This window comes from Hydra vulgaris, chromosome 12 (genome assembly GCF_038396675.1).
Source record: "Hydra vulgaris chromosome 12, alternate assembly HydraT2T_AEP".
Taxonomy (NCBI): Eukaryota; Metazoa; Cnidaria; class Hydrozoa; order Anthoathecata; family Hydridae; genus Hydra; species Hydra vulgaris.
In genome coordinates, this window is record NC_088931.1 from 70,913,544 (window position 1) to 70,925,534 (window position 11,991).

The 11,991-nt window shown below is 26.7% G+C and overlaps 1 long non-coding RNA gene across 1 annotated transcript; it reads left to right on the plus strand.

The window, feature by feature from the left end:
- The first annotated feature begins 8,837 nt into the window (after positions 1-8,837).
- On the plus strand, positions 8,838-11,832 carry LOC136088978 (uncharacterized). Its single transcript, XR_010642678.1, has 2 exons — positions 8,838-9,281; positions 10,078-11,832. It is a non-coding gene; the product is annotated as an uncharacterized LOC136088978 (long non-coding RNA).
- Positions 11,833-11,991: the final 159 nt, after the last annotated feature.

The window sequence follows — 11,991 nt, forward strand, 5'->3', positions numbered from 1 at the left end:
ATTTATTAATAAAATAAAATCAAGCTTATCAATTAACTTTTTTGTGTTAATTAGTGTAGAATGAGTAATAAACATCCTGTAAAAAAAATTAAGGTACTCTATAATAAAGTTTCACTTTCTTTATTAAATTATATATCAAACATAGCGGTAGCACTTTTATTCTATTTTTATTTTAAGTATTTTCTTACATATATGTAAAAAAAAACGAGTGCGTCTAAATTTATGAAAACCACTATATATATATATATATATATATATATATATATATATATATATATATATATATATATATATATATATATATATATATATATATATATATATATATATATATATATATATATATATATATATATGTTATATATGTATAAATATATATTAGATATATATAGACCAATATCATTATTATCAAATATCAGCAAAATTCTTGAAAAATTGATGTATTCTTGTATCTACCACTTTCTTGATAATTCTAAGTGTCTCTACGGCCGCCAGTTTGGATTTGATACAGTTGACCATAAGACTTTGATTGAAAAATTGTATCACTATGGTATACCGGGTATCGCTAATGATTGGTTTTCATCCTATATTAATAATCGTACTCAGTTTGTCTCGATTAATGGGTTTCAATACACAAATAAAGTTATTAAGTATGGTGTCCCACAGTGTTCTGTTCTAGGACCTTTACTGTTTTTAATATATACTTACGATCTGCCTCACTCTACAAATAACTCGATTGTTCATCATTTCGCTGACGACACTAATCTTCTATGCATAAATAAATCACTCGCGCAGCTTTGTAAAAAAGTTAATTCAGATCTCCATCATTTGTGTCATTGGTTAAATAGTAACCGTCTTTCCCTCAATATCAATAAAACTGAATTTATTATTTTTCGCCCTCCAAAAAAAAGATTTATAGTAATAATATGAAAATTAGAATTAATGGTAAATGACTTTTCCCATCTAAATATATAAAATACCTCGGGCTATTTATTGACAAAAACCTATCATGGTACTATCAACTTATTCAATTAAATAAAAAACTCTAACGCTGTATGCTGTCATTAATGCGACACTATGTTTCACAACATGTTCTAATATCAATTTATTATTCCTTGTTCTTCTCACATCTAAGTTATTGTTGCACTGTTTGGGATCAAAAAAGTAGTTTTCTTCCTTAAGAATCATGACATTTTCTCCTTTACGATCTAATATTAAAAATAGATTTTCTGAATTAAAAATTCTAAAATTTCAAGATCTGGTAAAGCTTTATAATTGTCTCTTTGTGTTTGATTTTCTTCAAAATAATTTACCTAATAATTACTGCACCAAGGACTCGATGTAAAAAAATGCTATTGAGTAACAATTAAAATAATGTTGGGGTAACATTAAAAACTATAGCTTTTACAGAAGACTGCAATTATCTGGACGCAAAATCTAGACGTGATGATATTTGATGCATAAAATGTTTCCCGTTAATTATATGACTGTGAGGATTACTCAATTTATTAGATAACACCATATTGAATATGAATGCCTTTGATCATTTTATTATGAGTGTAGTTGATTAATGTAAATATATACAATCAGGGTGGCCAGCAAATTTTCATGTTCATTTTCCATGACTTTTCTTTTTAATTTTTTAATTTAATTTGTGTATTGTCTGGTTTAAAAAATTTTTCATAACCATTTATTACTTTTTGAACTGTGCTGAATTCATTTTGTTGCATCAATAGTGTAAAGTTTTTAAAGTTACCTAATTTTTTTACAATGTATAACTTTTCCAAAAACTAGGCCTTTATCATTTGCTACCATTTTTTATCTTTCCTACCATTTTCTGTTGATTTGCTACTACTTCTTGTTACAATTGGCAATATTAGATGTCGCTAACAACTGCACCTTGGATGTTAAATTATAGTACTTAAATATATTCAATTATGATGTTGTTATTTATTAAATTTCAAAAGATTTTTAAAAGCAATATGAAGTGAAAAGCTTACAAGTATTTCTGTTGTTGTTTTACGAGATCTAAATACAAAGTTTGCAGAAAAACATAAAATATATTCATAAAAGTTTTTAATAGCAATGAAAGTATATAAAAATAATAAAAACTTTTATTTTTACAATATGAAAATTTTTTTTTTTTTTCATATTGTAAAAATACTAAATATTTGAATCATTTTTCAAAGAGACGACAAAATTTTATTTAAGGATTTAAATGAAATGCAAAAAAAACTTATAAAGTGTGTTTATTAGGGTTATGACTTTTTTTCAACCCCATACTCCTGTACTGTAATTTGATGAACTTTTACGTAAAAAGCACGAAATGAACTATTATTTGTAATCTTTTAAAAAAAGTTCACCCCGCCATTGAAAAATCGATTTTTAACTATGCAAACCGGTTTTTCAAAAAAAAATGTGACGTTCACGGAATGTCATCTATATTCTCGGCTGAAGTTTTCGGTAAATTTATTATCTTATTATTCGCGTCATTCGTAACAGAACTGCTCAATGCAACTGAGGCATGGTACACGTTTTTCCGACCAGAAATAAAAGTTTTTTCAATTACAATATATGTAAGTTTTTTCATCAAAAAGAATGACATATATTTGGTATGTATGGAAATATTATTTTAACCACTATTATAATCTGGTAAAAGCAATGCGACTATAACAAATCGTCAAGCGTAGTTTTATATAGAAAAGATGTAGTTTTCAACGCAAAGTACCTTGGGGCTTGGCTATAGATAAGTCTATGGATTTGATTTTTTCATAAAAGCACGTATTGGTGTTTTTTTTCAATGAATGTAACTTGACATTTATAATCAGACAATATTTGGGATTATCCTTGAAAAATCATTTTTTTATGAAAATTGAAGTTATTATTTTCAATACCACACTTAAATGAGTATGTTTAACAATAATGTCATGTTAAATTCAGGTAAACTATGGTAGTGTTAATTTTTTCTACCGAAGTCGTTTTTGCGTAAATAATCATGACTTTTAGCCCCATTCAAAAAACTGTTTTCGGTATTTAGTACCATTTTTTGAAATATTCGGGACTTAGTCGGCCGTCTTGACAAAATAATTTATTCCATTCAAAATGCGTAAACAATTAAAAAACAAAGGCAGTAAATTTTATAAACAAATTACTTCTGTTTTCAAACTCGTTTCGTTTTGATATCAGTAGTAAACTTTAATTGACGTTTCGTCGCGTTGGTTTGACAAGGTTCGAACTGAAATTTTTTTATATTAGGAAAATTCAAAAAAGAAAAGCTTTTAACATTTTTTTAATGTTTAATTAAAATTATTTATATCATTGTTTTTTTAATTTGTTTATGTACTCTTTCTTTGGTTAATGTATCAAAATACATAAATAAACAAAAACCTGTTACATAAATATTTTTATTTAGGCAAAAAAAAAATAGAAAAAACGATATATTTGCTATTCTCCTAAAATAAAAAAAATAAGTTAGAACCTTGTCAAACCAACGCGACAATTTGGTTTCTTTTATTATATTATAAACAAATATATCTTTGAACACTAAGTCGATACAAATTATGGCTTCAGTAATGTATTAAGATGAATACTTTTTGTTGCTAGCACAGCGCAAAATGCCATAATAAATATATATTACATATTCCAACTGCTTTTAAAAGTTGCATATTTTTTGAAAATATACCAACACAAATGTATTAAATTGTAATTAGGTTTATAAATTGTGTCAAACAAACACTTCAAGATATCTTTTTAGTTACCGTAAACCGATATTTTTATAAAGAAGACATTTTCCCAAAACTATTTTGATGCTCTAAGTTGTGCATTACTAATGTCATTTAATTAGTAAAATGGTGTATTCATTGTATTAACCAAATCCAAGATTTTATGGAAATAATGAGGTGGTCAATGTTACCCGGCAATGGGGTAACTTTGTCATAGTAAATTGTTTTTTAGCAACGAATGTAAATTAAGCGTTATTAACCACATTTAATGTAATTTAAACTCACAGTTAGGATTTATTTCAAAAAGGGGTATCTAAAATATGTCAAGAAATTAAAAAAGGGACAATAAAAATAAATATAAACAGTATTAAAGAAACATATTAGCTAAAATAATTTGATTTTTTTAAGTTATTTTTTATTAAATGTCAGAAAAAACAAAAAATAAGAGAGAACTAAAGAATAAACAAACAATTTGTAACATATACTCTGTTTTTTTTAAAAAAAATTCAGGCATCTCTTCAGTAATCTATCATAAAGTCAATAAAGACTGATTCACCTTCAGATGCTTTTTATGTTTCACTATCGTATTCTACAGAAATAGATCATCCTGGTTCAATTTTAAGTCTTTTTTTGGATATATTTCTTTATTCTTATTTTTACTTTGTGTAACATCTTTCTTATCACCACCTTTTTTTTCTCATTTAATATGTCTAAAAAGCTCTGGTCTAAAGCATTACGAGGACTCAAGATGTTTTCACTTAGTAATTTGATATATACAGCATTAGGATTAAACGGCACCAAACCATAAGCTCTAAATCCACTTATTAAATTTTTTCTCGAACATTCATTAATGGATGTCATTAAATCATTCAGCAACTTAAAGAAATCTTCTTTTGGTAACGTTGCAAATTTTTTACCACGAGAAGTAAGTTTCCAATCCAAAAGTATACTTCCCCATGCTTTTTTTAATGGTGCAAAGAATGCAACATCAAGAGGTTGAAGTAAATGGGTTGAATTGGGCAGAAAACATATGAATCTAGTGTTTGTTTTTCACAAGAATGAATAACTATATGACTTAAATAGGAAGAAAGATTGTCACCTAATAATACTTTTTTCCCAAATTGTTTCTTAACGCATGACAATAATGTTCAAAAAAACCAATCCTCAAAAGTAACTTCATCAAACCAGCCAGATTGGGTTCTATTAAAAAGAGAATTTTTTCGACCATGTTTTATCCATAAATTGTATAAATGTGAAGAATTTCTTCAATACTACTTCCACAAAACATTATAGAGAAACTAGCTTTACTGCTATTCATTATTCTCTCAGGGTACTTAGTTCCAAGCTTTATAACAACTTTTTTATTTCCAGGGTCATCTCGCAAATTTGTTTCATCACAATTCCAAATGTTACAAAGTGGAATTCCTTTAAGCTCAAGTCTAATATTGTCAAAATAAATTTTTAATTGTTTTTTGTTTATAGCTGCACGTTTTCTTTTAATATTTAACTTAAGACCCAATCATCACCAGGAATATTGTTTTTAAATATTTTTACAGTACAATTTTGCAATTTTAAATAACCAGCAAATAGCATTTCCATTAAATAACATCAAATTTATTTAATGGAAATCCCCAATCACACATAACCTTGATTCTAGATGAAAATAACTGCTCCTCATCATAAGTAAATATTGTTGGTGCACCAATGCATTTTTTATGCTTAGACTTCATTGTATTATGTATAGTGCTTCTTGGTATACTAAACCTTTTTGAGGCTTGACGAAAAGACATACCTTCATTAATTGCAGCCATACACTCTTTCAAAAGAATGGTATTAGAACAAGTGTTGTATGCACGTTTTACAACACTATGTTTGTTGTATTTACGAGGCATTATGCTTTGAACAAAAGTAAATATAAACAACACATGCAAACTGCAATGTAGTAATTTATTAAAATATTATACAATTTTTTTAAATTGAAATTAAATTTAAAACTAAGAGTCTATAAATTTTAATTTTGTTATAAAATTTATAAAATTATGGTTTAGCAACAACAACAAATAGTTTAACAAGAAAATGTTCTTTTTTTTTAAATCCTAAAATATATTCATGCTAAAAACTGTTTTTCAAAATAAATTTTTTTTTTTTTTTTTTGTTCTTTATTACAGTATTTATTAAAATTTAAATAAACAAAACTTTTTTACAATAATAAAAGTTAACAAGTCAAGATATCGTTAAGAAATAAATATTAAAAAATAAATATAAAGAACGCGGATTACTCAAAGAAGACCATCAGGTCTTGTCACAGAGAAACCGCTATTTGCTTGTGGATAAAAAAAAACAAACAAAAAAATAAATAAAAAAGAATATACATTAAATATATACATATACTAATATAGATAAGCAATTTTTAAAAAATTTGAAAATTTAAAAGTAGATTAGTATATTTTCAGTTGAAAAAATGAGTTTCTTAAGATTTTATTTAAAAGAATCAAAATTACATTTTTGAGAAAAATCTTTAAAAGTATTTTGAACTATACTATTCCATAAAAATGATCCGCGAAATAAATTTTTTTTCCAAAATTAGTTTAAGAAAATGGTTATCGAATTAAATTATTGTTCCTTTAAATATATCTATTTCTATCTCTTTGTAAATACAAGTTACGAAAAGAAACCGGTGATAGGTGGGTCTTGCATTTATACATAAAACAAAGAATATTAAAAACATTTAACTCATATATATTGAGTGCTTTCATATCATATAAAAGAGGCTTGGCGTGAGCAAAACGGTCCTTGAAATTTATAAGGGGTGCTACATGTTTGTGTTGCCGATAGAGAGGCTTAAGTTTACTTTTATAAGTGCTACCCCAAGCAATGTTTGCACAATTAATATGGTAATGAATTAGCGAATAATATAACTGAATTAAGGTATGTTTATCTAGAAAGTTTCTTATTTTGTATAAAATGTCTATACTTTTTGAAATTTTATTGCACAAGTTAGCAATGTGGCTTTTCCAATTAAGATTTTCATCGATATATACACCTGAAAATCTTGTCACTAGAACTCTTTTAATAATTATGTTATCGATAAAAAGAAAAGGTAAGTTGCTAGGCAACTGGTGCTTTTTACCATTAGGATGAAAAAGAATCCATTTAGTTTTCAATATCAATATTTAATGATAGTTTGTTTAATCTAAACCATTCGGAAATTTTGGCTAGTTCAATGTTCATGTTGCTAAAAAGTGTAAAAATGTTTTTATGAGAAAGAAATAAGTTAGAATCATCAGCAAACATAATTGTCATTAGGTTAGAAGCTTTTGGTAGATCATTAATATATATTAGAAATAGGAGTAGTGCTCATATGGATCTTTGAGGAACTCCACATGAAATATTTAACAAACTAGATGATACGTTATCATCTGCATAAACAAATTGTTTCCGATTATTTAGGTAACTTTTAAGCCAAATTGATATATTTCCAGTAATTCTGTACCACTCCAACTTTTTAAAAAGAATTTTGTGATCAATAGTATCAAAAGCTTTTGCCTAGTCAATGAAAACACGTAAAGTAAATTGAGAATTTTCAAATGAGTCAAATATATTTCTTGTAAATTGTAAAATGGCATGTTCAGTAGAATTGTTTTTTTGGAATCCATATTGATTGCTGTATAATAAATTGTTTATAGTAAGATGATCATAAATTTTATTGTACAAAATTCTTTCTAAAACTTTAGAGAATACAGAAAGTAGTGAAATTGGACGATAGTTACTTATATTCTAAACGTCACCACCTTTTAATATTGGTATGACTTTTGCTGACTCTCTATAGTTTATGTTTCCCTCTCAGCTAAGAGTTTAGAGGGAAACATAGACTATAAATTATTTGGATGACGTGCTTCAAAAAAATATTCTAGTTATAATAAATAACGATCAGACTACTTTAAAATGAATATTATTGACTAGGCCAAAGTTACCCTAAAAGACTATACGGGGTATTACCTACGGGGTAACTTTGACCATCCTGTAAAAAACCCAAAATGTTGTTACTTGAGCCTTAATTTTAACTGAACATTTTCGTTTAATTTTATCTGAACATTGGTCTTTAAAATAGAAGAAAAACTGAGTTGTTTGCTATCATTTTTATTTTCGCCCATACAACATTCTGTCTGACAGTTTTTGATTGTATTTTATCAAGATGTAATTTTCATTCTTTTTCACTTATAGTAACTTCATATCAAAATTTTAGCAAAAAAGATTGTATTTAAAAATAAAACAAAAATACTAACACGTTACTTAACTGTTTAAAAGTTACAGATGTTTAATAAAAATTTTCAAAAATTGCCAAAGTTACGTTTACGGTATATTAATATATCTTCTGCAAAACTGTTATAACAGACGCCTATTGTTATAACTGTTATAACAAGTTGTTTATAATATTTTGCCATTATTTACGAATTCTTTGTTTGCATAAATTAAATAACAATAAATAATAAGTTGTTCGGTTGCCACTAACAACCAATCGGTTTTGTTTATAATTATCGGCTTTTTTTTTCTACGTTTGTTCTATGCCGTAGTTGCGTTGAGTGCCTTTAAATATTGCGGGAAATATTTCAAATTTAAAAAGAAAGTTTTTCTTACAAAAACGTTTAGCGTTATTTTTGAAATCTATATATTATTTTGTTAATATGAATGTGATTAGATTTATAATACTATATATGATCTTAAATATAATATTTAATATAGTAATATGTATTATGTTTTGTTTATGTAAACTTTATATAAATCTTTGTTGAATACAACTATAGACAAATTTATTTTTTACGTTTGATTCTTTATATATGCTATTAGTTATCAATTTAAGAATCGTTCAAATGTCAAGTTGAACCATGTAATTTTTGAAAAGTTATACAAGTGAAAACATATAAGAGTATATTAAAATAGTTTATTTTTCAAATTTGTGGATTTGTCTGACAACAACTATGTCAATTAGTGATCTTACAATATATTTAATTGCTTTCTATATCATAAATCATAAAGTTTTCGGTATGCATAAGTTATAAACGCAACAACCAATCAAATTTAACTACAACTGAATCAGTGTTTTTTAAAAGGGCTGATTTGACATTTTTTTTGAAATTCACTTTTTGTGTGTTTTGTGTCCTTCTATGATAGCTTCATCAGTTTATGTCAAAAATGTGTTTAAATTTTATATTCTTACACAAATAAAGCCACCTGAAAGTTTTTGATTTTTTTTAAAAAGGCAAATTTCCTTCAAATACGCCCTTTTTAAAAAATTTACTCTCCAGCTGATTCGTATTTTTAGGCGCAAATTAATTTTATTTATCGTAATATTACGCGGAAAATGTAACAGTTTCATGTATGTTGTTGTTATTATAAAAATTTTAATGGATCTCGTAATTCCAAGTCCTAGAAAAAGGAAAGAAAGTTATCGTTTGATTGCAAACATAAAAAAATAAAACAAGCACGTTTAATGGGACAGTCATACATAAATCATAAAGGAAATGAAGGCCCATCAAAGTACCCTAAGTTTACTTGCAGGTAAGTTTCAAATATCCAACGTAATATATATATATATATATATATATATATATATATATATATATATATATATATATATATATATATATATGTATATATATATATATATATATATATATATATATATATATATATATATATATGTATACACACACTATATATATACATTTACATATAGTATATTTAAATCATTTTAAACTTATCATAACTTTAATGTTTACATGAAACTCTACTAAAATTATAAAAAATACTATACTATAAGATTTTAAAACATTAATCAAATTTCATGAAGCATAAGTTTAAAATAATTGAAATATATTATATGTTTATATGTCTAAAGTTTATAGAACAGCATACTTCAAAATATTTTAACCCTAAAACCTAACCCTAAGTTCAAACCAGCTATAGTACTTAGATATGGGTATATCTGTTTTATACAGGTATGATGAGTAAAATGACTTTAAAGTAAATAATTTACAGGTTTTACATATTAAACTTTTCTTGAATAGTAGTTTGATATGCCTAAGTTTTGTTATGATTATTTTTTCAGATAGTTAACATACACTAAATAGTTATCTTGTTATAGTAAGCCTAGGCTTATATAGTTTTTGAGAGTATAACATAGGTGGAAGCACTAAAAAGTCAAATACACTTAATATGATTTGGTCTATTTCCCTACAACTTTGGTGGCAATGTTGTTCTCTGTTTATGATTATAGATAATGCTGTGTATTTTAATAAAAGCGTTTTCTAGCTTGTATTAGTTGTATATTAATTTTTCTGATTTCTTTTTTAAGGTGCAATAAAAAGTGTTTGGAAAACTTTGGAGAGGCTAACTTTGTGGATATCTTTTCCAAATTTTATGATATAAAAAACAAAGGCAAACAAGATTTTTACATTCAAGGATTGATAGATGTCACTAAAGTTAAAAGAAGAACGGCATATTAAAAGAATCTTGAAAAACCAAAGCAGCCAAATAGCTTTTCCTATCATGTGATTGCAGGCAATATACGCGTAGAAATATGTTGCAGGGCACTTTTATCTGTCTTAAGTATTAGTGAAAAACGATTAAGGAGAATAAGGAACCTTAAGGTAATTGAAATAACCCCTGAAGATAGAAGAGGAAAAGGTATTACTAATTGTCTTTCTCAGAATGTTCATGACATTGTTAGTAATCACATAAGATCATTTCCACTCAAGGAATCACATTACTCAGGCAAAAAAGTATATTACCTCAATGCAAGTTTAAATGTAAAATTAATGTGGCAACTTTTTTGTGATAAAAGTGATTTAAAAGTGATTTAAAAGTGAACAAGTCTTTTTACTGGAACCATTTTAAAACAAATTTTAACTATCGGTTTGGGCGCCCACAAGTGGACACTTGTTGCACGTGCAAAGAATTAAATCTTAGATTGAAATCACCACATCTCAATGATGTAGCTAAAAGAGCAGCGCAGACTGATTTAGATGCTCATAAGCTCAGGAGTAAAAAATTTTACAATGCTTTAAAACATGAAACATCAGAAGATAGCTCAAAGGAGGAGCACATTCTATCATTGGCATTTGACTATATGAAGATGATAAGCTTGCCAAAAATACCTGTCCAACAACTTTATTACATGAGACAGCTATCAGTTAATGTTTTTTCTATACATAACATTAAAGAAGAAAAAAGTCATATATATATTCCATGAAGGTCAAGGAAGAAGGGCCTAATGAAGTTGCGACTTTTTTAAATGATTATTTGATCTCACTTCGACAAAAGTATAATACATTACGTTTGTTTTGTGACAACTGTGGTGGACAAAATAAAAATCAAACCTTATCACATTTTTGTTTATACTTAACTGACAGTGGTAGGTTTGATAAAGTCAAACAGTTCTTTCCTATGAGAGGGCATAGTTTCCTCCCTTGTGATAGGGACTTTGGTATAATTTCAAGTGTTTTAAAAACACATGACCATCTTTATCACATGCATCAACTCACCGAGCTTATTATTAGCAGCTCCAGATCACAAAAGTTTACGGTGAAAGAAATTGTAGATGCAACTGAATTTTTTGATTTTAAAGCTTGGAGCCGAAAACATTACAAAAAATCTTGCATTTCTTCAGAAACCAAGGGTAAAAATACCCCAAAAGAAAAGAAGGTTCACTTTTCAATTAGTAACTTGTTTTATTTTGTATATGAGCATGATAAAAAAAGCTACATTAAGGCATTCACCAATATTAATGGTTTGGTCTGTCATACTTTTTTATGTCCAAACATACGGGTACTGTTCTACAAGTGGATAGTTTGGCTTATCCAAGTGGCAAAGTTACTCTGAAAAAAGTGAAGGTGGAAGACCTTAAAAAATTAAAACAATTCATTCCTGAAGAATTCAACGAGTTTTATAACGAGCTGTACTCCTGGCCAACTAATGAATGTGAGAATCTCCCTGATAGTGACTTTGAGGGGGAACTAAATTAATTCTTACTGATAGCTAGTTTAGTTGAATATATGTATTATGTTTATTACTGGGACGTTAAAACATTGTTTTAAAGTACATAGCTGTAGTTCTTACGGAGTTTTAATTTGTTTTCCTTCCTGAAATACTCGATTTTTTGTTAAAAGGGCCAATTTTTCGAAATTTCATACATTAATTATTAACAAACAAAATGTTATAACATTTATCAAAGTGTACTAAGATATTACTCCTGCATATATTTTTTAAA